This window comes from Hyla sarda, chromosome 3 (genome assembly GCF_029499605.1).
Source record: "Hyla sarda isolate aHylSar1 chromosome 3, aHylSar1.hap1, whole genome shotgun sequence".
Classification (NCBI taxonomy): domain Eukaryota; kingdom Metazoa; phylum Chordata; class Amphibia; order Anura; family Hylidae; genus Hyla; species Hyla sarda.
The window spans coordinates 85,864,147-85,891,716 of NC_079191.1; the positions used below are offsets into that span (position 1 = coordinate 85,864,147).

The 27,570-nt window shown below is 45.7% G+C and overlaps 1 protein-coding gene and 2 pseudogenes across 1 annotated transcript in view; 1 reads left to right on the top strand and 2 right to left on the bottom strand.

Annotated features, from left to right (window-relative positions):
- Window positions 1-27,570, bottom strand: part of SPHKAP (SPHK1 interactor, AKAP domain containing) — a 335,807-nt gene that overhangs the window by 188,596 nt on the left and 119,641 nt on the right. The window lies entirely within an intron of this gene.
- Window positions 9,864-9,954, bottom strand: LOC130363373 (U2 spliceosomal RNA; annotated as a pseudogene).
- LOC130363291 (U2 spliceosomal RNA) lies at window positions 17,200-17,376 on the top strand (annotated as a pseudogene).

A 27,570-nucleotide genomic window follows, 5' to 3' on the forward strand; every position in this document is an offset into this window, starting at 1 on the left:
CACTAGGGTACATACGAATAGAATAGACAAAGGTGAGATACACTCAGCAAGAACATTGACAGCCAGATCTGCTCTGCTTTTATTGTTTCTCTGGGTGTCCATGGATATAACAGACAGTTCCTTCAGGTTCATTGAGGCTAAGTGATTACTCATTTACTTTTGCATGCTTACTTAATCTTGTATGCTTTTATATTTTATATTTTTAGTCATTTGCATTTTATGTTTTGATTAATTTAATATACTCTCTAAAGTAAATATCTGTTCACAGTAATGTTAGGTGAACTCTTTACTCTTGCCATTGTTGAATCCACTGTAAAGGGTGAAATAAATAAGCACAGAAGGTTGGTCCTATTTAAATAATAATAATAAAAAAAAAAAAATAAAAAAAAGGAAACAATAGACATACTTGCAGAGAAGAACTCATGTTCATTGCTCATCCATACCAGAGGAGACTTAAAGGGATACTCCGGTCGAATTTTTTTTTGTTCAAATCATCTGGTGGAAGAAAGTTGAACAGATTTGTGAATTACTTCTGTTAAAAAACGTAATCCTTACAGTACCTATCAGCTACTGTATGCTCCACAGAAAGTTGAGTTGTTATTTTCTGTCTGGCCACAGTGCTCTCTACTGACTCCTTTGTCAATGTCAGGAACTGTTCGGAGCAAGAGAGGTTTGCTATGGGGATTTGCTTTTACTCTGGACAGTTCCTGACATGGACAAAGGGGTCCGCAGAGAGCACTGTGGTCAGACAGAAAATAACAACTCAACTTCCTCTGTAGCATACAGTAGCTAATAAGTAATGGAAGGATTAAGATTTTTTTAATAGAAGTAATTCACAAATCTGTTCAACTTTCTGCCATCAGATGATTTGAACAAAAATTGTTTTCCACCAGAGTACCCCTTTAAAGGGATTATCCAGCATAAGGTGATTTTAGTACATACCTGGCAGACAGTAATGGACATGCTTAGGAAGGATCTGCGCTTGTCTTAGGCTAAATGGCTATGCTGTGAGATTACCATAACACTGTGGCTAGCTTTCTGTGAACTTGTATTTCCTGTTTTCAGTTTTCTTGTTTGCCTACAAATCCCATGATACCATTTTACTCATTCCCACACATCAGGCACACCACCCATTGAATCATAAAAGAGCTGCAGACCTGTGGTCTTCAATCAGGGTGCCTCCAGTTAAAAATGTTAAAAAATAAATATTGGGGTGAAAATCACATAATAATTGTGAGAAAACCGTCACACACAGGTACAGACACTATATTATGAACTACACTAACTTTACAGCCCCTGTAGCATAGTCAAATAAAAAAAAAATCCTGGAATACCCATTTAAGGAAGCTACAAAGATACCCTGGCCTAATGTTGGATACCCCTCAAATACCACCAGCAAGCTGCTGAGAGACCTCGTCTTACTTTAATTTTACCTATCTGACAGATCAAACCCAGTTGCATTAGTTCTGAAAAAAAATCCTTACCACCCATAGCAAAAGGGCCCTATAGCACATAGTAGGTATGTATGGTATGTGTGTCAGGTAAGTTATACCTTAAAGTGAACCAGTCACATTAAACATGCTATCTGAGCTGCCGAAAGCCTGTAATGTAATTCACTTATATAATTCCCGGGTCATTCTAGGCTTAGGAGCCTAATGGACTGTCCTAATCAGTGACTGGAAACCTTCCCTGTATAAGGACATATAGAAATACCTGTCAATCACTGATTTGGACCACCCAGAGTATTCCTAAGCTTAGAAATAGCAGGAATTTAGGGGAGCACAAGTACCCAAAATATATTAATCTGCTCAGCTTCTCCTGCTCTATAACATGATCCTGGCAGATGAGATCGCATAGTCAACAAGACAGGTTCCCTTTGAATAATCTTGCATAGCTAAGTGAGGCAATATGGCCCCAGAATATACGGTAATAATTAGGATATTTGCAGTGATGGCAGTAAATGTCTACAAGTTGTTACTTGATCATTAGAACTAAATAGTTATCTATGTCGAGTTGTTCGGCGGTTACTCATCTACAATTTCTTTCATGCCTGGTCAGTCTTTCTTGGAAGCACCACAGGTTACTTAACCAGTACAGAATAATTAGAAAATACATTTACTTCTCACCAGGGAAAGCAATTTCAGTGAACTATGGGAAGGTATAAATCCTGGGTTCAGGAGGAGATCATCCTCAGCACTTTTTTTATGGAGCTCCAAAAGAACATGTCGTACTTCCTTTCTAATATCAGACAGTAATCACTCTTCTAGTTCTGCTCCTGGTGGGCAGATACACTGCAGACAGACAGACGTAATGGGTTTTCTGCTGTAAACTCTGGGACCCAAAGGGGCCTCGGGCTTATCTGTAAATATTTAATTACATTAAATAAAGGATCACCTAATTCTAAAAAAAAACTGAATAAGCTGACCCTCAGGAAGACAAACTATGAGGTGACAGAGGACAGCTGACACATCATGGCACCTGCAAACAGAAGCTCAGTCTAGTGTCACATATGGGTGGGGGTTTATCGAAACCTGTGCAGAGAGCAGGGGAGCAGTTACCTTCAGCTTACATTTTTTATAACGATCTCTGTAAGCCAAAATCTGATCAGCAACTACTCCAATGTTCCTCTGCACAAGTTATAATAAATCTCCATTTTTAGCAAACTGGAACTACAGTTTTTTCATACAGTTTTTCCTTCCTCTACATTTCTCATTCCCTTTGAATCCACTTCTAGCTTTGGTTAGAAAAAGACAAAACAAAAACTGCAGTGTTTGTTAGAAGAGTCCTCTTACAATAAGCAAATAATACAGCATCTTGATGCTGGAACCCCCAAGATCAGCTGCTATATGTTGGTGTCCTTTAAAATCAATAGTTTGTCGGTGTTCTGTAGGACTGGACATGTCCGCCAAAGAGAGAGATACTGTATTTTTCGCCCTATAGGACGCACCGGCATATAAGACGCAATTTATAGGTGCAAAATCTAAAAAAAATAAAGATTCTTGCAACATCTGGAGGTCCGCAGGTTGAAGACCACTGGTATAGGAGGTAATACTCACGTGTCCCCGCCGCTCCGGACCCGTCACCGCTGCCCCTGGATGTCGCTCCATCACTGTTGCCGCGTCCCCGTGGTGTCCCCGACGCTCCGGACTTCTTCGTCCACGGGATCACGTCGCCGTCATCACGTTGCTACGCACGCCGCTCCTATTGGATGACGGCGTGCGTGACGACGTGATGACGTCGAAGGAGAGCGCAGGGGATCCCGGCACGGAGAAGACACCGAGGAGGCAGGTAAGGTCCCTCCCGGTGTCCTGTAAGCTGTTCGGGACGCCACGATTTCACCGCGGCGGTCCCAAACAGCCCAACTGAGCAGCCGGGTTAGTGTTATTTTCGCTTCAGACGTGGCGGTCAGCTTTGATCACCGCGTCTGAAGGGTTAATACAGGGCATCACCGCGATCGGTGATGTCCTGTATTAGCGGCGGGTCCCGGCCATTGATGGCGGCAGGTATTCGCCATATAAGAGGCACCAACTTTTCCCCCCCAGTTTTGGGGAAGAAATAGTGCGTCTTGAACAGGGGAAACCCCTGCCCCATTATTAACTCAAACCTACTTAATAGCATATGAAAATGGATTTTCGAAACTGGACAACCCCTTTAAAGTGTCCCTGTCACTTAAAAAAACTAAGTGCTTCTTTCTTTTTCTCACACTACACAAGATGGATGACCGTATGAAATGGGGAGAGAAGCACTTTCCCCAAAAAATTTTGATATACAAAAATTCACAGGTAGGAATGAGCAAATCAAATCTAATAAATCTGAATGCGTTAGGTATTTCAAGAAAAATTTGTTGTGCAACAAATCCGAATATCGCCACAATTCGATCGCACGAATCACTTCATTAAACTCCATTTAGTGCAGTCCAGTCTCCAGCGCATCTAAGATGGCTGCTCCACATGTCAGGACATGGGGAAAGGAACTCTGGGAAGGCGGGTAGACCCTGAATCACATGCAGTATGCAGCCTATCAGCAGCCAGCCACTCCTGTGATGTCGCAGCCCTATATAATTGGCAGCCATCTTGCAGCCAGTCTCATCAGCGTACTATTGCAGAGAGACAGAGGGACAGAGAGCAGTTTGTGTTGCACAGAAAAGCATTTTTACAGCAGCGATTCACCTCAAGCCCAAATCCAGCCAAGAAGCACTGATAGGGAAGGGAGAGAGATTGAGAGAGAAAGTGCAATTTTGGGTGTAGTACACAGCAACTGTATGCTGCAACACTGGTGTGTACAATAAATGAAAAGCTAATAGTAGCCAGCCAGTTAGGGTGAGCAGAGCACTAAAACCCATAATCACTTGCTATTAGTGTTTGTCTAATACAGGTTGCGTGTGTAACCTGTGCATGCGTGGTGTACTATTTTGTTCCTGTTAAAGTCTTAAGGGCCTAGTTACTGTGAAAGGTCAGCCAAAAGTACACACCTGCTGCTGTTCTAGACAAATACTGTTTTAAGCATAGTGGAGCATTTTGTACTCCCCTCATGAGTGCATACCATGTACGTACATCTATGTGGTGTACCATTTTGTTCCTGTTATAGTCCTAAGGGCCTAGTTAATGTGAAAGGCCAGCAAAAAGTAAACACCTGCTGGTGTTGTAGACAAATGCTGTTTTAAGCGTAGCGGCGCGTATTGTCCTCTCCTCATAAGTGCATACCACGTACATAGATCTATGTGGTGTATAATTTTATTAATGTTATAGTCCTAAGGGCCTAGATACTGTGAAAGACCAGCCAAAAGTACACACCTGCTGGTGTTGTATACAAATACTGTTTTAAGAGTAGTGGAGCGTATTGTCCTCCCCTCAAATACGCACTAAGTAGGCACAGGCAAAGGTCACAGCAGACTAGGGGCGAGTTGCAGCAGGAGTCGCAGTGAGAGGCCTGAGCTCCCGGTATCAGTTAGCGGTCGTGTCTCTACCAGCAACCCATCTGTTGTCATCGATTGGTTAACATGGTCATTCACTTTATCAAAAGTGACATCTGACACCCCCGGTCAACAGTCGGTGGGTTCCTCAGACACAATCCTCAGTTGGCATGGCCCGGGAGCAGTCCCTGTCCTCTAATTGCCTCTGTCCTATGCTGTTCCCTACCCCACAAAAATATTGTATGCTGTGGGTTCAGCTCCACTATTTAGTGAGGACAATCTACTAGAGGACAGTCAGCAGCTACTGCCGGGCCAAGAAGAGGAGGAGACATTCGCCGCTTCCTCCGCTTGCTGGGTAAGTAGTGATGAGGAGAGTGGCATAGGAGGTGGTGTTGGGGAGCGTTCAGGGTCCTGAAGCAGACATGATTGAGGAACATGAGGAGGACATCAGTGACACAACTCGATGATGATGAAGACGATCGCACTTGGGAGCTGGGTGCAGAAGGGGGTTGAAGGTTGCCTTTGAGGCAGCAGCTGAGCAAGCAAGGTGGTAGCATAGTTGGGAGTCAGCATGGTGGCAGAAGTAGGAAGTCTGAAGCCAAACGTGTCGGGGTAGACCACCTGCTTCGCAGAAGCCTACCTTACCACGAGGTAGAGGAACAGGGGTTCCAGGAGTCGGCAGCAGTAGCAATAATCAATCAGTGCAGACTGTTGGGGGGAAGATGAGATTGTTGTGGCAGTTTTTCCATCAAGCATCCGGAGGATGTTAACCTGGCCACATGCAAGATGTGTCGGCAGAAGGTAAGGTGGAGCCAGGGTCCCAATGTTGGCACCACGGCCCTGCGTCAACATATGCAGCGTCACCATAAAGGGGCCTGGGAGAACTGTGGCTCCTATGTAGTGGTCCAGCCTGCTGCATCACCCAGTGGCACACTGCTCCCTGTTTCAGCCAGCCAAGGCTCCACCACCTCAGCCAAAGGGAGCTGTGCGTCATACCCATCTTCTGTCGCTCCAGATGCTCCTGCTCCTCCTACTTCGAGTCAGTCATTCTGCCAGCAATCCATCAGCGAAGCCATGTCCAAGGGACAATAGTGTGCGCCCACTCCTCCAACAGCACAGAAGCGGAATGTGCTCCTGTCCAAGTTACTGGTGCTGCAGTCCCTCCCTTTTCAAGTGGTGGACTCTGCACCTTTCAGGGAACTGGCTTGTGCCGAGCCGAGGTGGAGAGTCCCAAGCCGTTATTTCTTTGCAAAAAAGGCATTACCAGCCCTGCACAATTTTGTGGAACAGAAGGTGGGCCAGTCCTTGAGACTGTCGGTGTGTACCAAAGTTCACGGCAGCGCCGACGTGCGGAGCTGTAACTATGGCCCACTGTGTAAATGTGGTTCCTGCACAGTCACAACAGCAACTTGGACAGGTCACGCTGCTTCCGCCTCCACCTCTCTGGCCGTTGGTCCTGTGACAGTGTGCATCTCTGCCTCCTCATCCTCCACCGTGTCCTCAGCCTCCACTGCACGGACAAGTCTCAGTGCCCCTCCAGCATACCATGTGTTCCGGGCACGCCGCTGTCATGCTGTTCTTCACATGGTTTGCCTTGGCAAACGGAGTCACACAGGGGAGGGACTGCTAAAGGTAATTCGTCAAGAAATTGAATCATGGCTTACTCCATGAAAACTGTAAATGGGAACCATGGTGACCGACAGCAGGAAGAACATATTGTCTGCTCTGCAACAAGGAAAACTGAACCATGCGCCCTTCATGGCACACGTGATTAATCTGGTTGTCAAGCGGTTCTGGAAGTGTTCCCCCCATCTGCAAGACATCCTAACAATGGGAAAGAAACTTTGCATGCACTTCAGCCACTCATACACCGCAAAGCACACCCTCCTTGAGCTGCAGCGTCAGAACGGTATCCCCCAACATAGTCTGATTTGCAAAGTTTCCACACATTGGAATTCCACCCTCCATATGTTGTACCGACTATACGAACAGAGAAAAGCCATCACCAATTTCTTGATGATCCAAGCGGATAGGGGGACTCCCCTGTGTAACTTCAATGTCAACCAGTAGCTGCTCATACGTGACACCTGATGCTTGCACAGGCCCTTTGAGAAAGCCGCATTATTAGTCAGTCGCCAGGATTACGGGATGAAACATGTCATTCCACTGCTTCATTTACTACAACACGTGTTGGAAACAATGGCTGGTCAGGGCACTGGAGGTGTGGCACCTACATCTCACTGCCACATGAGCCCTGTGGGGGCTGAACTGAAAGAGGGGGAGGAGGAAGCAGAGGGGCTGGTGGAGCACAGTTTAGGTTTCACGAAATGCGTGTTTTTTTTAGTCATCTGACAGAAGAGGAGGAGCAGGAGCAGCCAGAGGAGTTAAAGGGTTATGAGGAAGGCGAGACAGAGGACCCAGACACAACGTGGCAGTATGCAGTGGAGATGGAGGCAGGGAGTCCCTATGAGTCACTTGCACAAATGACATGATTCATGCTCACTTGCTTGTGTAGTGACCGCCGAATTGTCACCATTTGGTAGCGGGATGACTTCTGTCTCTCCACCTTATTGGACCCTCGCTACCGGCACAAAATGGGGGCCTTTTTTTACACCCACTGAGAAAAGACAAACTGACCTACTACAGAGACATCCTACATAGTCAGTTGGCCGATGCCTATCTGCGCCATCGTCAAACATCTCGCAGCTCTGACCTGGGGGCCCTCTGTGCTCACGTTCCAGTGCCATGGCTGCTGGGTGGGGTGGCAGGAGCAGTACCAGCTCCATCAGCAGCAGCCTGAGTCTAGAGTTGCTGATGAGTAGCTTTTTTCACCTGCATAGTGAAACAACTCATCAGCAGCAGGTAGACCTGGAGCAGTACATGAGCCAGCAGGTGGTGGCATAACCTGACATGACCATGCCAACACACTTTGAAGATCCGCTGAACTTCTGGGCAGCCAAACTTGCAAAGTTTGCCCTGAAAGCTATCCTTCCCGGACAGTAATGTGTCATCAGAGCGAGTGTTTAGTGCAACTGGGGAAATAGTAATCCCATGGAGAACTCGTCTGTCCACCAAAAATGTGAAAAGGCTGACCTTTGTGAAGATGAATCAGGCATGGATCAGCCAGGATTTCTACCTACCAATGCCTGATGCATCAGAGTAGATTGACCATGGTGCCACCCCAACCCTTCGCAAATATGGATAGTGCAAAACATATTTAATGTGCTGCTCCCCAGTTACAGAAACTCCTTCGCATCAGACCACAAGTAATTATTGAGGTTATGCATTAGCTAAAACTTAACTTTTCTTAGGATAACATGTATGGACCACAAATTTTTTTTATATTTAAGAAAAGGAAAGGTGTGCAAAAAACACCATGTGCCACCTACACCACCAAGTATTGGTGTGATACAAAGGCCCCTAAAAGGTGGAAGGGAATGGAATGTATGTTCCATTGTAAACGGTGGGGGTAAAAACTTTCCCTGTAAGGCCCTACTCTTGCATGATTAATACCCTTCTTGGCAAGTGTTGCTTGCCCTAAAAAGGGCGACCCCACACAGGAACCTCTCCCTATTTTCACCTACAAACACTGCCATTTCCTAGGGTTTTTAGGTGGAAATAGGGAGAGTTTCCTGTGTGTGGCCACCCTTTTTAGGGCAAGTAACACTTTCCAAGAAGGGAATTAATAGGGCGAGAGTAGGGCCTTATAGGGGAAATTTATAACCCCACCTTCTATAAAGGACAATACATTGTTGCCTTCCACCTTTTCGAGGAACAGAGGCGCAACTTTTAGGTTCTGGGCCCCATGCAAAATCTGCAACAGGGCCCCATATGCCAATTATGATACTGAGGCAGATGTGCTTTGGGGCCCCCTTAGGCACCAGGTCTACCTCTGCTACCACTACAGCTATGCCCATGAAATTGGTGTCATTTAAAAAATGCATGTGTTATTATTTAGCAGCGAGGTCCAGGGCATGGGCTGTAGTACCTCTACAAACCCTATAGTCATGTCTCTTTCTACAAAGTGACTTCTTGAATACTTAGGCTTATAGCCTATCTTGGGTGAGCGGTGGGTAGTGATAATAGTTTATGTTATTATAAACAGTGATAATACAAATTAATGCAGTTAGAGAACAGTTGCACTTGTTTTAATAGCTAGTTAGGGGCTATTTCTTCAATCGGTCTGGCTCCAAGGAGAATGCCGGCTCCATGTGGTGCAGGATACAAAAGGAATGAAGATCAGATAAAATTGAGGTAATTTTTTTTTTTTTTTTAAGAGCCAAGGAACGTACTCTCAAATTTCCCAAAGAGCAAGAAAAAGTGAAAATGTGTTACACTAAAAAAAAAAAGTGCACAAAGGATGCGGTCTATTGCAAGCCCTTCTCTGATAGGAGAGAGGCTCCCCAACAAACCTTACCCTTTGCCTCCGGACCAAAAGGTACCTGCAAGGTTCCGGGTTCAATGTCCCTTTTCGCCAAATGTTCCCTGCATCCCCCTTGGCATTAGCCAATGTATCTGCCCGCAGAGCCAATGCAGGAGTACCCAGGGTGTTTGCAGGGAGGTGCAGAACCTGAGGGCCACATACACCTCCCCTAGACCACCAGGAGGGACACCACATCCTGACAAATCCTGTGGACACACAACAAGCGACACAGTAATAAATAAGTGAATGTGTGTAGATATACTGCCCGGATCTATAAAAAATGTCTCTGATCCTAGCCAGAAGTAAAGAGGGAAGTGCTACAAGGTGAAGAGTTCACCTTCCCAGTGAGTTTCAGCACCTCGGGGTCATTACTCCCCGAGGCACTAAAGTACCTTGGCTCTAGACCCTTTCAGCCTCATGGCGAGACCCGGGGGAGACAGGTCACATCGGGGCAGCCATCCAGCTGATTCCTCAGAACCAGCCCAGGAATGCCCTGGTACACCTGCCCCTTACAAAGCACCCATCCCTACAAGCTTCACACGCGTGTCGCCAGCCACCGGCATAAAACTGATAAGAACAGATACTACACTGGATTTTAGCCAAAAGGCCGAGAAGCGTCCTTTTAATGGAGAATACGAAAGTGAATTGGTAACATTGATATTTTTTAGTCTATTTAGAGCAATCATGTTCTGTAGATTTTTTGACCTTCTGTATGTTATACTGGGTATATTGGGAACTAAGTCTTTCTCCATTAAAAGGTTGTTCACCTTGTAACAAAAGCCGCATTCTCTGTTGCAGCATGATTAGTAATTTTTCCGATAAATTTATGTCACGATGCCGGCTGGCAGGTAGTGGATCCTCTGTGCCAGAGAGGGATTGGCGTGGACCGTGCTAGTGGATCGGTTCTAAGTCACTACTGGTTTTCACCAGAGCCCGCCGCAAAGCGGGATGGTCTTGCTGCGGCGGTAGTGACCAGGTCGTATCCACTAGCAACGGCTCACCTCTCTGGCTGCTGAAGATAGGCGCGGTACAAGGGAGTAGACAGAAGCAAGGTCGGACGTAGCAGAAGGTCGGGGCAGGCAGCAAGGATCGTAGTCAGGGGCAACGGCAGGAGGTCTGGAACACAGGCTAGGAACACACAAGGAAACGCTTTCACTGGCACGATGGCAACAAGATCCGGCAAGGGAGTGCAGGGGAAGTGAGGTGATATAGGGAAGTGCACAGGTGAACACACTAATTGGAATCACTGCGCCAATCAGCGGCGCAGTGGCCCTTTAAATCGCAAAGACCCGGCGCGCGCGCGCCCTAGGGAGCGGGGCCGCGCGCGCCGGGACAGGACCGAGGGAGAGCGAGTCAGGTACGGGAGCCGGGGTGCGCATCGCGAGCGGGCGCTACCCGCATCGCGAATCGCATCCCGGCTGGAAGCGGAATCGCAGCGCCCCGGGTCAGTGGATCTGACCGGAGCGCTGCAGCGGGGAGAGTGTAGCGAGCGCTCCGGGGAGGAGCGGGGTCCCGGAGCGCTCGGCGTAACAGTACCCCCCCCCTTGGGTCTCCCCCTCTTCTTAGAGCCTGAGAACCTGAGGAGCAGACTTTTGTCTAGGATGTTGTCCTCAGGTTCCCAGGATCTCTCTTCAGGACCACAACCCTCCCAATCCACTAAAAAAAAAGTTTTCCCTCTGACCTTTTTAGAAGCTAAGATCTCTTTGACAGAGAAGATGTCCGAGGAGCCGGAAACAGGAGTGGGAGGAACAGATTTGGGAGAAAAACGGTTGAGGATGAGTGGTTTAAGAAGAGAAACGTGAAAGGCATTAGGGATACGAAGAGAAGGAGGAAGAAGAAGTTTGTAAGAGACAGGATTAATCTGACACAAAATTTTGAAAGGACCAAGATAGCGTGGTCCCAACTTGTAGCTAGGGACACGGAAGCGGACATATTTAGCGGAGAGCCATACCTTGTCTCCAGGGGAAAAAATGGGAGGGGCTCTTCTTTTCTTATCCGCGAACTTCTTCATGCGTGATGAAGCCTGTAAGAGAGAATTTTGGGTCTCTCTCCATATGATGGAAAGGTCACGAGAAATTTCATCCACAGCGGGCAGACCAGAGGGCAAGGGGGTAGGGAGGGGGGGAAGAGGGTGACGGCCGTACACCACGAAAAATGGGGATTTGGAGGAAGATTCAGAGACTCTGAAGTTATACGAGAATTCGGCCCATGGAAGGAGATCTGCCCAGTCATCCTGGCGGGAGGAAACAAAATGTCGCAAATAATCACCCAAGACCTGGTTAATTCTTTCTACTTGTCCATTGGACTGGGGATGATATGCAGAAGAAAAATTTTATTTAATCTTGAGTTGTTTACAGAGAGCCCTCCAGAATTTAGACACGAATTGGACGCCTCTATCCGAGACGATCTGCGTAGGCAACCCGTGAAGACGAAAAATGTGTACAAAAAATTGTTTAGCCAACTGAGGCGCTGAAGGAAGACCAGGAAGAGGGATGAAATGTGCCATTTTGGAGAATCGATCAACGACCACCCAAATAACAGTGTTGCCACGGGAAGGGGGTAAATCAGTAATAAAATCCATACCAATCAGAGACCAAGGCTGTTCGGGGACAGGCAGGGGATGAAGAAGACCAGCGGGCTTCTGGCGAGGAGTCTTATCCCGGGCACAGATAGTGCAGGCTCGCACAAAGTCCACAACATCCGTCTCCAGAGTCGGCCACCAATAGAAGCGGGAGATGAGTTGCACAGATTTCTTGATGCCCACATGACCTGCGAGATGGGAGGAGTGACCCCATTTGAGGATTCCGAGGCGTTGGCGTGGAGAAACAAAGGTCTTTCCTGGAGGAGTTTGCCTGATGGAGGCTGGAGAAGTGGAGATCAGGCAGTCAGGTGGAATGATGTGTTGCGGAGAGAGTTCAACTTCTGAGGCATCCGAGGAACGAGAGAGAGCATCGGCCCTAATGTTCTTATTGGCAGGCCGAAAGTGAATCTCAAAATTAAATCGGGCAAAGAACAGAGACCACCGGGCCTGGCGAGGATTCAGCCGTTGGGCAGACTGGAGGTAGGAGAGGTTCTTGTGGTCGGTGTAAATAATAACTGGAAATCTTGATCCCTCCAGCAGATGCCTCCATTCCTCAAGTGCTAATTTGATGGCTAGAAGCTCTCGATCCCCGATGGAGTAGTTCCTCTCCGCCGGAGAGAAGGTCCTAGAAAAAAAACCACAAGTGACAGCATGCCCGGAAGAATTTTTTTGTAGAAGAACAGCTCCAGCTCCCACTGAGGAGGCATCAACCTCCAATAGGAAGGGTTTGGAAGGGTCAGGTCTGGAGAGCACGGGAGCCGAAGAAAAGGCAGACTTGAGTCGTTTAAAGGCGTCTTCCGCTTGAGGAGGCCAAGACTTGGGATCGGCATTTTTTTTGGTTAAAGCCACGATAGGAGCCACAACGGTAGAAAAATGTGGAATAAATTGCCTGTAATAATTGGCGAACCCCAAAAAGCGTTGGATAGCACGGAGTCCGGAGGGGCGTGGCCAATCTAAGACGGCAGAGAGTTTGTCTGGATCCATTTGTAGTCCCTGGCCAGAGACCAAATATCCTAGAAAAGGAAGAGATTGGCATTCAAACAGACATTTCTCAATTTTGGCATAGAGTTGATTGTCACGAAGTCTCTGAAGAACCATACGGACATGCTGGCGGTGTTCTTCTAGATTGGCAGAAAAAATTAGGATATCGTCCAGATATACAACAACACAGGAGTATAACAGATCACGAAAAATTTCATTAACAAAGTCTTGGAAGACAGCAGGGGCGTTGCACAGGCCAAAGGGCATGACCAGATACTCAAAGTGTCCATCTCTGGTGTTAAATGCCGTTTTCCACTCATCCCCCTCTCTGATGCGGATGAGGTTATAGGCACCTCTTAAGTCCAGTTTAGTAAAGATGTGGGCACCTTGGAGGCGATCAAAGAGTTCAGAGATGAGAGGTAGGGGGTAGCGGTTCTTAACCGTGATTTTATTAAGACCGCGGTAGTCAATGCAAGGACGTAGGGAGCCATCTTTTTTGGACACAAAGAAAAATCCGGCTCCGGCAGGAGAGGAGGATTTACGGATAAAGCCCTTTTTTAAATTTTCCTGGACGTATTCAGACATGGCAAGAGTCTCTGGGGCAGAGAGAGGATAAATTCTGCCCCGGGGTGGAGTAGTGCCCGGGAGGAGGTCGATAGGACAATCATAAGGCCTGTGAGGAGGTAGAGTCTCAGCTTGTTTTTTGCAGAAAACATCCGCGAAGTCCATATAGGCCTTAGGGAGACCGGTTACTGGAGGAACCACAGAGTCACGGCAAGGGTTACTGGGAACCGGTTTTAGACAGTCCTTGGAACAAGAGGGCCCCCAACTCTTGATCTCCCCAGTGGACCAATCCAGGGTTGGGGAATGAAGTTGAAGCCAGGGAAGTCCAAGGAGAATTTCCGAGGTGCAATTGGGGAGGACCAAAAGTTCAATCCTCTCGTGATGAGATCCGATGCTCATTAGAAGGGGCTCCGTGCGGAAACGTATGGTACAGTCCAATCTTTCATTGTTTACACAATTGATGTAAAGGGGTCTGGCGAGACTAGTCACTGGGATGTTGAACCTGTTGACGAGAGAGGCCAAAATAAAATTTCCTGCAGATCCAGAGTCCAAGAAGGCCACAGTAGAGAAGGAGAAGGCAGAGGCAGACATCCGCACAGGCACAGTAAGACGTGGAGAAGCAGAGTAGACATCAAGGACTGTCTCACCTTTGTGCGGAGTCAGCGTACGTCTTTCCAGGCAGGGAGGACGGATAGGACAATCCCTCAGGAAGTGTTCGGTACTAGCACAGTACAGGCAGAGGTTCTCCATGCGGCGTCGTGTCCTCTCTTGAGGTGTCAGGCGAGACCGGTCGACCTGCATAGCCTCCACGGCGGGAGGCACAGGAACGGATTGCAGGGGACCAGAGGAGAGAGGAGCCGAGGAGAAGAAACGCCTCGTGCGAACAGAGTCCATATCTTGGCGGAGCTCCTGACGCCTTTCGGAAAAACGCATGTCAATGCGAGTGGCTAGGTGAATGAGTTCATGTAGATTAGCAGGAGTTTCTCGTGCGGCCAGAACATCTTTAATGTTGCTGGATAGGCCTTTTTTAAAGGTCGCGCAGAGGGCCTCATTATTCCAGGATAATTCTGAAGCAAGAGTACGGAATTGTACAGCATACTCGCCAACGGAAGAATTACCCTGGACCAGGTTCAACAGGGCAGTCTCAGCAGAAGAGGCTCGGGCAGGTTCCTCAAAGACACTTCGGATTTCTGAGAAGAAGGAGTGTACAGAGGCAGTGACGGGGTCATTGCGGTCCCAGAGCGGTGTGGCCCAAGACAGGGCTTTTCCAGACAGAAGGCTGACTACGAAAGCCACCTTAGACCTTTCAGTGGGAAACTGGTCCGACATCATCTCCAGATGCAGGGAACATTGGGAAAGAAAGCCACGGCAAAACTTAGAGTCCCCATCAAATTTATCCGGCAAGGATAGGCGTAGACCAGGAGCGGCCACTCGCTGCGGAGGAGGTGCAGGAGCTGGCGGAGGAGATGACTGCTGAAGCTGTGGTAGTAACTGCTGTAGCATAACGGTCAGTTGAGACAGCTGTTGGCCTTGTTGCGCTATCTGTTGTGACTGCTGGGCGACCACCGTGGTAAGGTCAGCGACAACTGGCAGAGGAACTTCAGCGGGATCCATGGCCGGATCTACTGTCAGGTAGTGGATGGCAGGTAGTGGATCCTCTGTGCCAGAGAGGGATTGGCGTGGACCGTGCTAGTGGATCGGTTCTAAGTCACTACTGGTTTTCACCAGAGCCCGCCGCAAAGCGGGATGGTCTTGCTGCGGCGGTAGTGACCAGGTCGTATCCACTAGCAACGGCTCACCTCTCTGGCTGCTGAAGATAGGCGCGGTACAAGGGAGTAGACAGAAGCAAGGTCGGACGTAGCAGAAGGTCGGGGCAGGCAGCAAGGATCGTAGTCAGGGGCAACGGCAGGAGGTCTGGAACACAGGCTAGGAACACACAAGGAAACGCTTTCACTGGCACGATGGCAACAAGATCCGGCAAGGGAGTGCAGGGGAAGTGAGGTGATATAGGGAAGTGCACAGGTGAACACACTAATTGGAATCACTGCGCCAATCAGCGGCGCAGTGGCCCTTTAAATCGCAAAGACCCGGCGCGCGCGCGCCCTAGGGAGCGGGGCCGCGCGCGCCGGGACAGGACCGAGGGAGAGCGAGTCAGGTACGGGAGCCGGGGTGCGCATCGCGAGCGGGCGCTACCCGCATCGCGAATCGCATCCCGGCTGGAAGCGCAATCGCAGCGCCCCGGGTCAGTGGATCTGACCGGAGCGCTGCAGCGGGGAGAGTGTAGCGAGCGCTCCGGGGAGGAGCGGGGACCCGGAGCGCTCGGCGTAACAATTTACCTCTCATCATATCAAAAATGTTTTCTCTATTAACCAATTGTTAAATTGCGATACACAATTTTCTATCTGTCTGAAATTGTCACTACAATGTGCGCTCCCGTATGTCTAAACACAGATCTAACATTAAAAATAACTTTATATTATATAGTGTCTTGTGGCACTTTTCCATTATCCATAAAAATGACATCTTCTTTGTGCTTGACTATTCTTGAAACAACACCTTACAATAGACATAATCGGTTTCAATGTTTAATTAATCGAGAATCTTTTTGGATATTCAAATTATCCACATTAGTACCACATGGTCTGAATGAGACCATCGAAAATGTTCGATAAGTATTCTCAGGCCTTACTTACTGGCACCGCATAGTCTACATGGTTTGCACAATAGGAATAATAAAAAAAAAATTTGATTACATTACCATGCACATTAGGAATAATTTTTCTTTACATTTTTTTTTATGACATTACCATAACCCTCTGTTCCATATATACATGTTACATGCTCTGCATATGCCATGATCATAACCCTCTGTTCCGTACATACATTTTTCATGTTCTGCAGAAGTATTTACAGTTGCAATATGACCACCGCAATTTATTGATTATTGCTGACTTTATCTTTACTTTTCACTTTTGCTAAACTCTACTCCCTACACTCAGATACATAGGATCAAATATATGTACATACCACTACTACATTTACACCCTTTATTATCTTTTTAACTATTTCTACTATTACATGTTTGGTCTACATATTTTTCTATTTTTACATCTGCTTAATCAGCATGAGTTTTGTATACAATTTGTTTCTTTTCTGTTTGTGTGTATAATCTTTATGTATTTTACTCATCCCATTGTATTTTATTTTTTCCACGCTATGGATGCACTTCTCGTGTATGTTATAGTGACTATATCGTTATAGATTTGCATGCATTTGCATATATGCATGCACGCCTATTTCCGCACGCACGCACGCATGCATGTATGCAATTCACTCTGAGTAAATACAATGCATTACTTTTTGTATTTTAATTTTTTTTTTATATATTTGTCCATATATGTTTTTGATATATGTTTATGATATGTTTCTCCTGTATTTGTTATATCTCCCTTCCTTGTACCGACGTAACAAACTACCACTCCTATAAAATACCCATTCCCTGTCATGCCTGATGAAGCTGCTTTCCTGCAGCAAAATGTGTTGCAGCTTGGGTTTTTTTTTTTTTATTTTTTTTTTTAAAGTAAGGTCAGGCAGTTTATCTGCACACATTTACCTATTTATTTCTTTACGTCACTTTTTGCTTGTTGTGTGTTCACAGGATTGTTAGGATGTGGTAGCCCTTCTGGGTGTCCCCCCTAGCGGTCTAGGGGAGGTGAGTGTGGCCATTAGGTTCCTCACTTCCCTTCTCGGCCTTTTGGCTAAGATCAAGTGTAGAATCTGTTCTTATCAGTTTTCATGCCGGTGGCAAACTACGCCGGTATGGGGCTGGTGGGGATGGGTGCTGCATGGAGGATGCAGGTGTACCGGGGCTGGTTCTGAGGAATCAGCTCGATGGCTGCCCCGATGTGACCTGTTCCCTCAGGGTCTCGCCATGAGGCTGAGAGGGTCTAGAGCCGAGGTACTTTTGTGACTCGGGGAGTGGTGACCCAGAGGTGCCGAAACTCACTGGGAGTATTGGCTCACTGAGTTGAAGCACGGGCACCATAATCTCTTCACCTTGTGGCACTCACCTCTTGATTCCCGGCCTTCTGGCTAGGATCAGAGAAATTTTTATAGATCCGGCCGGATGTCCGGGCAGTATATCTGCACACATTCACTTATTTATTTCTTTTTGTCTCACTGTGTCACTTTTTGCATGTTGTGTGTTCACAGGATTTGTCAGGATGCGGTAGCCCTTCTGGGTGTCCCTCCTGGCGGTCTAGGGGAGGTGTGTGTGGCCATTAGGTTCCGCACCTCCCTGCAAACACCCCGGGTACTCCTGCTTTGGCAGGGTACCTACCGTTATCGGCTCTGCGGGCAGATACCTTGGCTAACGCCAAGGGGGATGCCGGGAGCATTTGTGGTCCCCTAGTAGCTTCGGCGAAAATGGACATCGAACCTGGAACCTTGCAGGTACCTTTTGGTCCGGAGGCGAAGGGTAATGTTTGTTGGGGGGCCTCTCTCCTATTGGAGAAGGGCTTGCGATAGACCGCATCCTTTGTGCACTTTTTTTTTAGTGTAACACGTTTGCACTTTGGGTGAATCGAGAGCACGTTCCTCGGCTTTAAAAAAAAAAAAAAAAAAAAAAAAAGCTCTTTAAAAAGTGTTGCATCTTTGGAAATAAATTACCTCTATTTTATCTGATCTCCATTCCTTTTGTATCCTGCACCACGTGGAGCCAACGCAGTACTTGAAGCCAGACCGATTGAATACCTTGCCTAGCCGGAGGGCTGCGGATACACTATTACCATTGTTGTGTATGACGTTACACCACCACATATGGTGAGCTGCTGTCTTATTTAACTTTTCGGGTGCGTTCACACGCTATTACTAGCAGCAGGTTTCCCGCTGTGGGAAACCTGCTGCGAGTCACTCTACCATTGATTTGAATGGGTCCACAGACAATAGTGTCAGATTTGCAGACTGTACACATACACATTTAAATCAATGGTAGCGTAACTCGCAGCAGGTTTCCCGCAGCGGGAAACTCGCTGCTAGTAATAGTGTGTGAATGCACCCTTATACTTATTATCTCTCTTTTATCACACCAAGAAGCGCTCTCCCTTTTCTCCTCTCTGGACTATTTTTGGCTAGTATAACAGTCGGTTACAAATTGTCTTCAAAGGGAATTTAGGGTGCTAGAACCTAATTGAGTCTCATAGATGAATACTGTATGTATGTAAAGGACATGAGTGATGAATTATATAAGTACATTTTCCGATCATTAAATAGCAAAGCAATCAATTCACTTCATTGTTATCTGTCTGAAAACCCTAACAATTATTTGTGACAAAGTAACACAAATCCCATGCACCAGGAGACATATATATATATATATATATATATATATATATATATAAAAACAATAGAAGAGTATTTTTTAAACCCTTCCTTTCCCAGTACATACAACCACAGAATGCCAGAAATATGTTTTATTACTGATATTTGATATACTGTAGACTGAGTTGGAAAAGGAGTCACTTTAACAGGTTGCCCTGAAGCTTCTATAATATGCTTCTTCTAAGTAGATGGGACTTCATGGCACATAGAGCAATGTCCACCTGGATTTCATAGATAGAAGGTTCCAATAACCTGTCAGTTATAATTTTGGGCTATGGTCTTAACACAGGAAATAAAAAATATTATTTATAACATAATATTCTTCATGCATGAAAGTGTTCACAGTACAGCCACAAATCGAATGTAGCAGCAGATTATGCAGATCAGGTCCCAGAATCCCATGGGACTCTTGTTGTATTCAAAGTAACAGAACGTAAAAAAGGATCATGAAAAAATTAAAAAAGTTTTATTTCTCCATAGTACAGGCTGACTGCCTAATGTGCATGAGGACCTACTGACTCCCCGACAGATGATGTTGGAGAAGATATGGTGAGGGCATGTTGGATTTCAACTGCCTAATCCTTTTATTTTTGAGGAGAAATGCCGCTACGAGAGCTAATAGTGGCTTACCCCCTCTCTCTCCTTTTAGAATACATGAAAGCTCTATCAAAATGAACGTTAATGTGTATGGGAAGATTGGGTCAGATAGTGGTCAGCTGAATAAATGTCTGGTCAACAGCTATTGAAGGTTTGTGGGCACCTTTAGATATGAAGGTTGTATGATTGTTAAAACTTAAACTTACCTGTCATATGGTCAAAAAAACAAAAAAAAAAAAACAGGGCTTAGCCTATCTATCATGGCTGCCCTGTTCAATTTTTTATCATCAGCCTCTTCTAGCAAAGTCTTCACCACCAAGTTTTAAGCAGATGGAGGGAGAAAGGGGCAATGTGATGCATCTCAATGTTAGCTTGCTCCATACTCTTGCTCATAGGCAGGTCATTTGCATGAAGTGCTCACGCTGAGACAGAAGCCTGTCCAGCTACTATTTTCTGCACTGGGTACCGATGCACCTTATGGCCAGTACCTAGTGTGCTACAAAATCGGGACACGTCGGCACCAAGACAGGAAGAGGACCTCTAGTGGCAGACAATATAAGGTTGGATTTTCATTCAAACAAGCATTAATTTTTTAAAACAATAAATGAAAAACATTATTATTGTATTTAGCTGTACTTGATATGATATAACATGTTTTATCTGATGACAGTGTCCATTTATTCTACTTCAGAGACATTATCACAAACAAAATTGTACATTTCCTTCTGAAATAATATATTACAGGACAGGATTACACATAGGAATGGCATATGAAGTGGCGGTCTTATTATGTTCCCCGAAAAGTTTTTAAATGTGTCTAAACCCCATAATAAATGTGGCCAGTTTTCCAGGAAAATTACACCAGAATTCTGCCACATTTGCAATAGTAAATATCTACCAGAATATCCGGAAGGTTCATCAACCTTTTTCTAGAATATTTAAAAAGTACCTGTCACCAAATAAACTGTTCTCAACTACCTCAGGCTATGTTCCCTAACTACTCCTAACACCCCTCCTGCCCTTAAAAACAATTTCAGAGATTTAAAAGCTGTGTATTGTACCTTTTTTCTTGCTCGCATAGTGCAATCTCCCATAAGGAGAAAGTGGGTGATTCCCAGCAGGTATGACATCACTGAAGCCTGCTGGGCGACAACTTCTGCCCCCACATTGTTGCAGCATTGTGATGAATAGAAGACCTCAGGGTCTGTCCATGTTTTAGTCTGTGCAGATTTCAGTGAGGCTCTCCTTCGGCTGTCAGTCTGTGTGGCTTTCTGTGGAGATTTCACTTTCTGAGCAGCTGACAATCAAGCTCCGAGCACTTCCTGATTTCGGACTCCTGCCAGGCCAGGAGGAGAGCGAATTCACTGGATTAATTGTGGGAGGGAAAAGAACAGAGCCACCTAGTGACCGTTTTTTTATATTACATTTTAAACATATTTATGTCTATAATTTTAAAAGCAAGTGAATGGGAAAGTGTCTGCTAATTACACAAGGAATACTATATTAAACGTTTTATTTGGTGATAGGTACTCTATAATATAGATATAATTTACTCATTTTCTCAAGATTTACAACAGACAATTTACAATTATTGAGGGTGTTAATATTTTTCCTAGTCAAGGTATATTTTTGGGGGTTAACTTTGCCTATACTTTGGGTATGAGGTTTAAATTTAGGTTAAAAATATAGCTGCAATTTATTGGAGTTTTAAAGTGAACTTTCACGAAACTACAAAATGAAAAAAATAAAATAAACCAATTCAAAATTTCCAATTCAAAGACTCAGTAACTTCATTATAGCTTATCGCTTATGTCATTCTGGCAGTGTAGAGTATACCCATTCTAATGCACAGAGAAAATAAATCGAAATAATCAAACAGCATTGGAACTTTAGAAGACAAGATAATATCAAGTCGAGGCCAGAAGTCAGGGAAATAAATTGGATGGAACTGGCATTACTTGGCATATGGCTGACCTGTGTGTGCACATGAGACTTCTGTGTGCTTGTAGCATTCCCTTTGTGGTATGACTTGGCAGTATGCTTTTTTTTAAATCAGTAGCAATTACTATGTCATCTTGATCTGATCCACTACAATCTAATGCATAAGGTCACTGTGACTTCAAGAAAGACATTTCATGGCATATTTAATGTGTCTTTGCCTTATTGAAGTGAAAAAATTAAATAAATAAATAAAAAAAATTATACAGGCCCTCGACTTATGGGGTCTGTTCTTTTCCTAATGATTGTGATGTACATGATATGACATCTCCCTAATGAAAACAGCATTGATGTCGTCTTTTTGTAGCAATTTATGAAATGCAGGTGGAGATTGCTAACATTAAAGGAGAAGTTTAACATACAAAAATGTATTCCCCCCCCCAAATATTGGGGATAAGTTTTAGATTGGGGGGGAGGTTTGGAGTTTGACTGCTCGCTGGGAACCACTACCTGCAGACCCACCCCCCCCCATCTGTACATGATACATCTCCTTTAAGGGATTATTTACAGAATTATCCAACAAAGCTTATTCATTGTATCATGAAAAGTAGAGATGAGCTGATGAATCCGAATTCTTTACGAATTTCAGAAAAAGTTGCAAAAGCGAATATCGCTGCAATTCGATCACGTGAATGGTTTAATTAAACTCCATTTTGTGTGGTCCAGGCTCCAAGGCATCTAAAACGGTGGATCCACATGTGAGGACATGGGGCAAGGAATCCTGGGAAGGAGGGAATAAGGGTCAGCGGGCCAGCCTATCAGCAGCCAGCCACCCCTGTCATGTCGCAGCTCTGTATAATCGGCAGCCATCTTGTAGCCACTCACATCAGCGTTCTATTGCAGAGAAAGAGGAACAGAGAGCAGTATGTTTTGCACAGAAGAGCTTTTTACAGAAGCGATTACCCTCCCAGTCACATCAGCGTTCTATTGCAAAGAGAGAGAGAGGAACAGCACTCTGCCCCACCCCCTCAGCCCAACCCTATATAAACGAGCAGGAAGCTGCTCAGGGCCCTTTCTTTTCTGGTAGCCTCCTAGTCTGACTGGGAGCACATGGTAAGTGAGCTTTTACACCTTGTTCATACTGGTGTGGTGCTGTGCGGCATCCATTGCTGCCATGGCACCGTGTCTGTGGGGAGGCATTGGGACTGCTCTACCAGTGGTTCGTTCCCCCTGTGGGCACTGGTGTTGTGGCGGTGGAGGTCGCCGCCCAGTGCTATGCCATTTAATGCTAGAGACGTTAGAGACCCACTCCAGATAGCTGGCCTTGACGTGGCGAGTGGGACTTTTTGATCAAAATGTATACTAACAACCTGTTAGTTTTTGAATTTATGCTGAGAAGCAAGTAGCTCAAAATACAAATTGTGGATGTGCGACCATGTCTGTTTTCTCTACTTGAATTCAGAGAGCAGTGTGTGTTGCACAAAAATGCATTTTACAGCAGCGATTCACCTCAAGCCCAAATCCAGCCTAGAAGTACAGATAGGGAAGGGAGAGAGATTGAGAGAGAAAGTGCAATTGTGGGTGTATTACAGCAGTGATTCACCTCAAACCCAAATCCAGCCTAGAAGCACTTATAGGGAAGGGAGTGAGATTGAGGACAATTTCGGGTGTAGTACACAGTGACTGTGTACTGCAGTACTGGTGTGTTCAACAACTGAAAAGCTAATAATAGCCAGCCAGTTAGGGTGAGCAGAGCACTAAAAGCATATTGTCCTTTATTAAGTATTGTGATGTACAATTTTGTTCCTGTTAAAGTCTCAAGGGCCTAGTTACTGTGAAAGGTCAAAAGTACACACCTGACCAAAAGTACACACCTGTTGGTGTTGTAGACAAATAATGTTTTAAGCGTAGTGGAGTGTATATTACCCCCACATAAGTGCATACTACGTAAGCACATCTACGTGGTGTACCATTTTGTTCCTGTTAAAGTCTTAAGGGCCTAGTAACTGTGAAAGGCCAGGCAAACGTACACACCTGTTGGTGTTTTAGACAAATACTGTTTTAAGCATACTGGAGCACATTGTACTTCCTTCATAAGTGCATATCACATACATACATCTAAGTGGTGTACCATTTTGTTTCTGTTAAAGTCTTAAGGGCTAGTTACTTTGAAAGGATAGCCAAACATACACACCTGCTGCTGTTCTAGACAAATACTGTTTTAAGCGTGGTTGAGCGTATTGTACTCCCCTTATATACGCACTAAGTATGTCAGGCAGAGAATTGCAAGGATGTGAAAAGTGGAGTGGCAGAGGCCTAAATTCATCAGGCAGAGGTCGCAGCAGACTAGGGGTGAGTGGCAGCAGGAGTCGCAGTGAGAGGCCTGAGCTCCCTGTATCAGCTAGTGGTCGTGTCTTGACCAGCAACCTATCTGCCGTCATTGATTGGTTAACACTGACATCCACTTCATCACAAGTGACATCTGACACCCCCCAATCAAGTCGGTGGGTTCCTCAGACACAAACCTCAGTTGGCATGGCCCGGGAGCAGTCCCTGTCCTCCCATTGTCTCTGTCCTATGCTGTTCCCTCCCCCACAGATGTATCTTATGCTGTGGGTTCAGCTCCACTATTCACTGAGGACGATATAATAGAGGACAGTCAGCAGCTACTGCCCAGCCAAGAAGTGGAGGAGACATATACCGTTTCCTTCGCTAGGCGGGCAAGTAGTGATGAGGAGTGGGAGGTGGTGTTGCAAGCAATCAGGCTCCTGAAATTGACACTGTTGAGGAACCTGAGGAGGACATCAGTGTCGTGCAGACACTTTTTGATGATGATGAAGCCGATGGCAGTTGGGAGCCGGGTGCAGGTTACTATGTAACTATGCAGAAGGAGCTTCATCATAATCAGGAGAAGAGGGTTGCATGTTGCCCGTGAGGCAGCAGCTGAGCCAGCAGAGTTGTAGCATGGTTGGCAGTCAGCATGGTGGCAGTAATGGAAAGTCTGGAGCCAAATGTGCCCTGGGTAGACAACCAGCTTTGCGGCTGCCTACCTTCATGGAAGGTAGTGCAACAGGGGTTCCTGGAGTCAGCAGCAGTAGCAGTCAATGAGTGCTGACTGCTGGTTTGAAATTCAGCTACTCGGAGGTGTGGCAGTTTTTCATAATGCATGCGGAGGAGGACAACATGGCCACATGCAAGATGTGTCAGCAGAAGGTGAAGCATGGCCAGGGTTCCAATTTTGACACCACGGCCCTTTGTTAACACATTCAGCATCACCTTATAGTTGCTTGGGAGGACCGTGGCTCCGATGTGGTGGTCAAGCCTGCTGCATCACCCAGTGGCATGCTGCTCCTTGATTCAGCTAGCCAAGGCACCATCACCTCAGCTGAAGGGAGCTGTGTGTCATACCCATCTTCTGTTGCTCCAGATGCTCATGCTCCTACTTCGAGTCAGTCATTCCGCTAGCAATCCATCGGCCAATCCATTCCCAAGAGACAACAGTATGCGTCTACTCATCCAACGGCACAGAAGCTGAATTATGCTCCTGTCCAAGTTGCTGTTGCTGCAGTCCCTCCCTTTTCAAGTGGTGGACTCTGCGCATTTCAGAGAACTGATGGCTTGTGCCGAGCCGAGGTAGGGAGTCCCAAGCTGTCATTTCTTTGTGAAGAAGGCATTAATCAGCTCTGCATAATTTTGTGGAAGAGAAGGTGGGCCAGTCCTTGAGCCTGTCGGTGTGTACCAAATTGCACGGCAGCGCCGACGTGTGGAGCTGTAACTTCAGTCAGGGACAATACATGTCCTTTATGGCCCACTGGGTGAATGTGGTTCCTGCACACCCACAACAGCAAATTGGATAGGTCACGCTGTTTCCACCTCCACGCTCTCAGGCCGTCGGTCCTGTGTAGAGATGAGCGAACTTTTTCAAAAAAATTTGGTTCAATCCGAATTTATTTGTGGCGAATCTATATTAAAAACGGCTATTTCTTGCCTACAGAGAGACTCAATAGGGGTGTAGAACACTTTGCTGTGTTCTAACACGCATATGGAATGTTCTGGGGTAGTGAAATAATGCTGTTATTCAGAATAACATGCAGATTACCAGCATCGCTTTTAGAATCACTTCCGGAGACTGGCACAACGACAGAGCCTGGAGGTGGCATCAGTATGGGGAGACCATACAGTGGCTGAATGACACAGCGTGGAGGTGTTGGCAGCATGAGGAGACCATATAGTGGCTGAATAACACAGATTGGATGAGGCTGAAGTATGAGTAGACACTACGCCTTCACAATCCCTAAGATTGCAAGGATGAATTCTGAAATTTAAACCAACGATTTTGGGTAGTTAGTGCTACCACAACAACATTTTTATTCCCAGACCCAGTCCCAGCTGCATCAATAAACCATATATTGCCTGAATGGCACAGCCTGGAGTTGGCTGAAGCAAGAGGAGACCATATAGTGTCTGAATGGCACAGCCTGGAGTTGGCGGCAGATGAGGAGACAATAGGGCCTTACAATCTCTAATAATAAAAGATGAATTTTGAAATTTCAATTGAAGATGTATGGTACCTAGTGCTACCATAAACATATATAGGTAATGTCCTAGGCTCAGCAGCATCACTAAACCATGTAGTTGCTGAATGACACATACAGGAGCAGGCAGCAGCATGAGTACCGAAGAGGGAATGTTGAAATCTTTATTGAAGATGCATGTTAGCTAGTGCTACCATCCAAAATGTAAGGCCCAAGCCCAGCAGCATCAGTAAGCCAAGTAGTTCCTGAAACATACAGTCAGGAGCTGGAATCAGCAGTACACGAGAAGGTTTCATAACGCCTTACATTGAAAGATCAATGTTGAAAATTCTATTAAGAATGTATTTAGCTCGTGCTAAACATCCAAAAATTTAAGGCCCAAGCCCAGAAGCATCAATAAGCCAAGTAGTTCCTTAAACACACAGTCAGGAGCATGCATCACCAGTACACCAGAGGGTTTCATAACCCCTTACATTGAAAGATCAATGTTAAAATTTCTATTAAGCATGTATTTAGCTCATGCTCAACATCCAAAAATGTAAGGCCCAAGCCCAGAAGCATCAGTAAGCCAAGTAATTCCTGAAAGACACATGAGCAGTCAGGAGCAGGCATCAGTAGTACCCAAGAGGGTTTCATAACCCCTTACATTGAAAGATCAAGCTTGAAATCTCAATTAAGCATTTATGTTAGCTAGTGCTACCAGAACACATTTGGAGTTAATATCCCAGTACCAGTAGCATCAGAAAACGATATATTGGCTGAATGACACAGCCTGGTGGTAGGGAAAGCATAAGGAGCCCATGTAGTGTCTGAATGGTACAGCCTGAAGGTGGCTGAAGCATGAGGAGACCATTGAAATACAAGAATTTAAAATATAAATCTAAGAATTTGAAATTGAAATTGAGGATTTTGAAAGGAACTTTTAACTCCCAAGTTTTAGTGTCCCGGGCCCTGGCGTGTGGGTACAAAGGACCTAATCTAACAAGGAGTCTTATGTCACGTGTCAGCACAATGACAGAGCCTGGAGGTGGCATCAGTATGAGGAGACCATGGAGTGTCTGAATGGCACAGCCTGGAGTTGGCTGAGGCATGAGGAGACCCCAGGGCTTCACAATCCCTAAGAAAAGAAGACAAAGTTTGAAATTTAAACTGAAGATTTTGGGTAGCTAGTGCTACTATAACAAATTTTTTTTTTATTCCCAGGCTTAGCAGCATCAGTAAACCATATATTGGCTGAATGACACAGCCTGGAGTTGGCTGAAGCATGGGGAGACCATATAGTGTCTGAATGGCAGCAGCATGACGAGACCATTGAAATCTATGATTCTTAAATTTAAATGCAAGATTTTGAAATTGATATCATGGATTTAGTAATTGAAATGTCACTACTGTGCCTAACATAATTATTGCGTATATGAAGGGAGTACAATACGCTTCGGTTCGCTTAAAACAGTTTTTGTCTAAAACAGCAGCAGGTGTGTATTATTAGCTGTCCTTTCACAGTATATAGACCCTTGAGAGATAAACAGGTACAAAATAGTACACTACTTAGATGTAGGTATGTGGTATGCCCTAATGAGGACAGAAAAATGTGCTACAGTACGATTACAAAATGATTATTTTTACCTGTGTCCCAGATTGCAAAATACTTTTATAATCA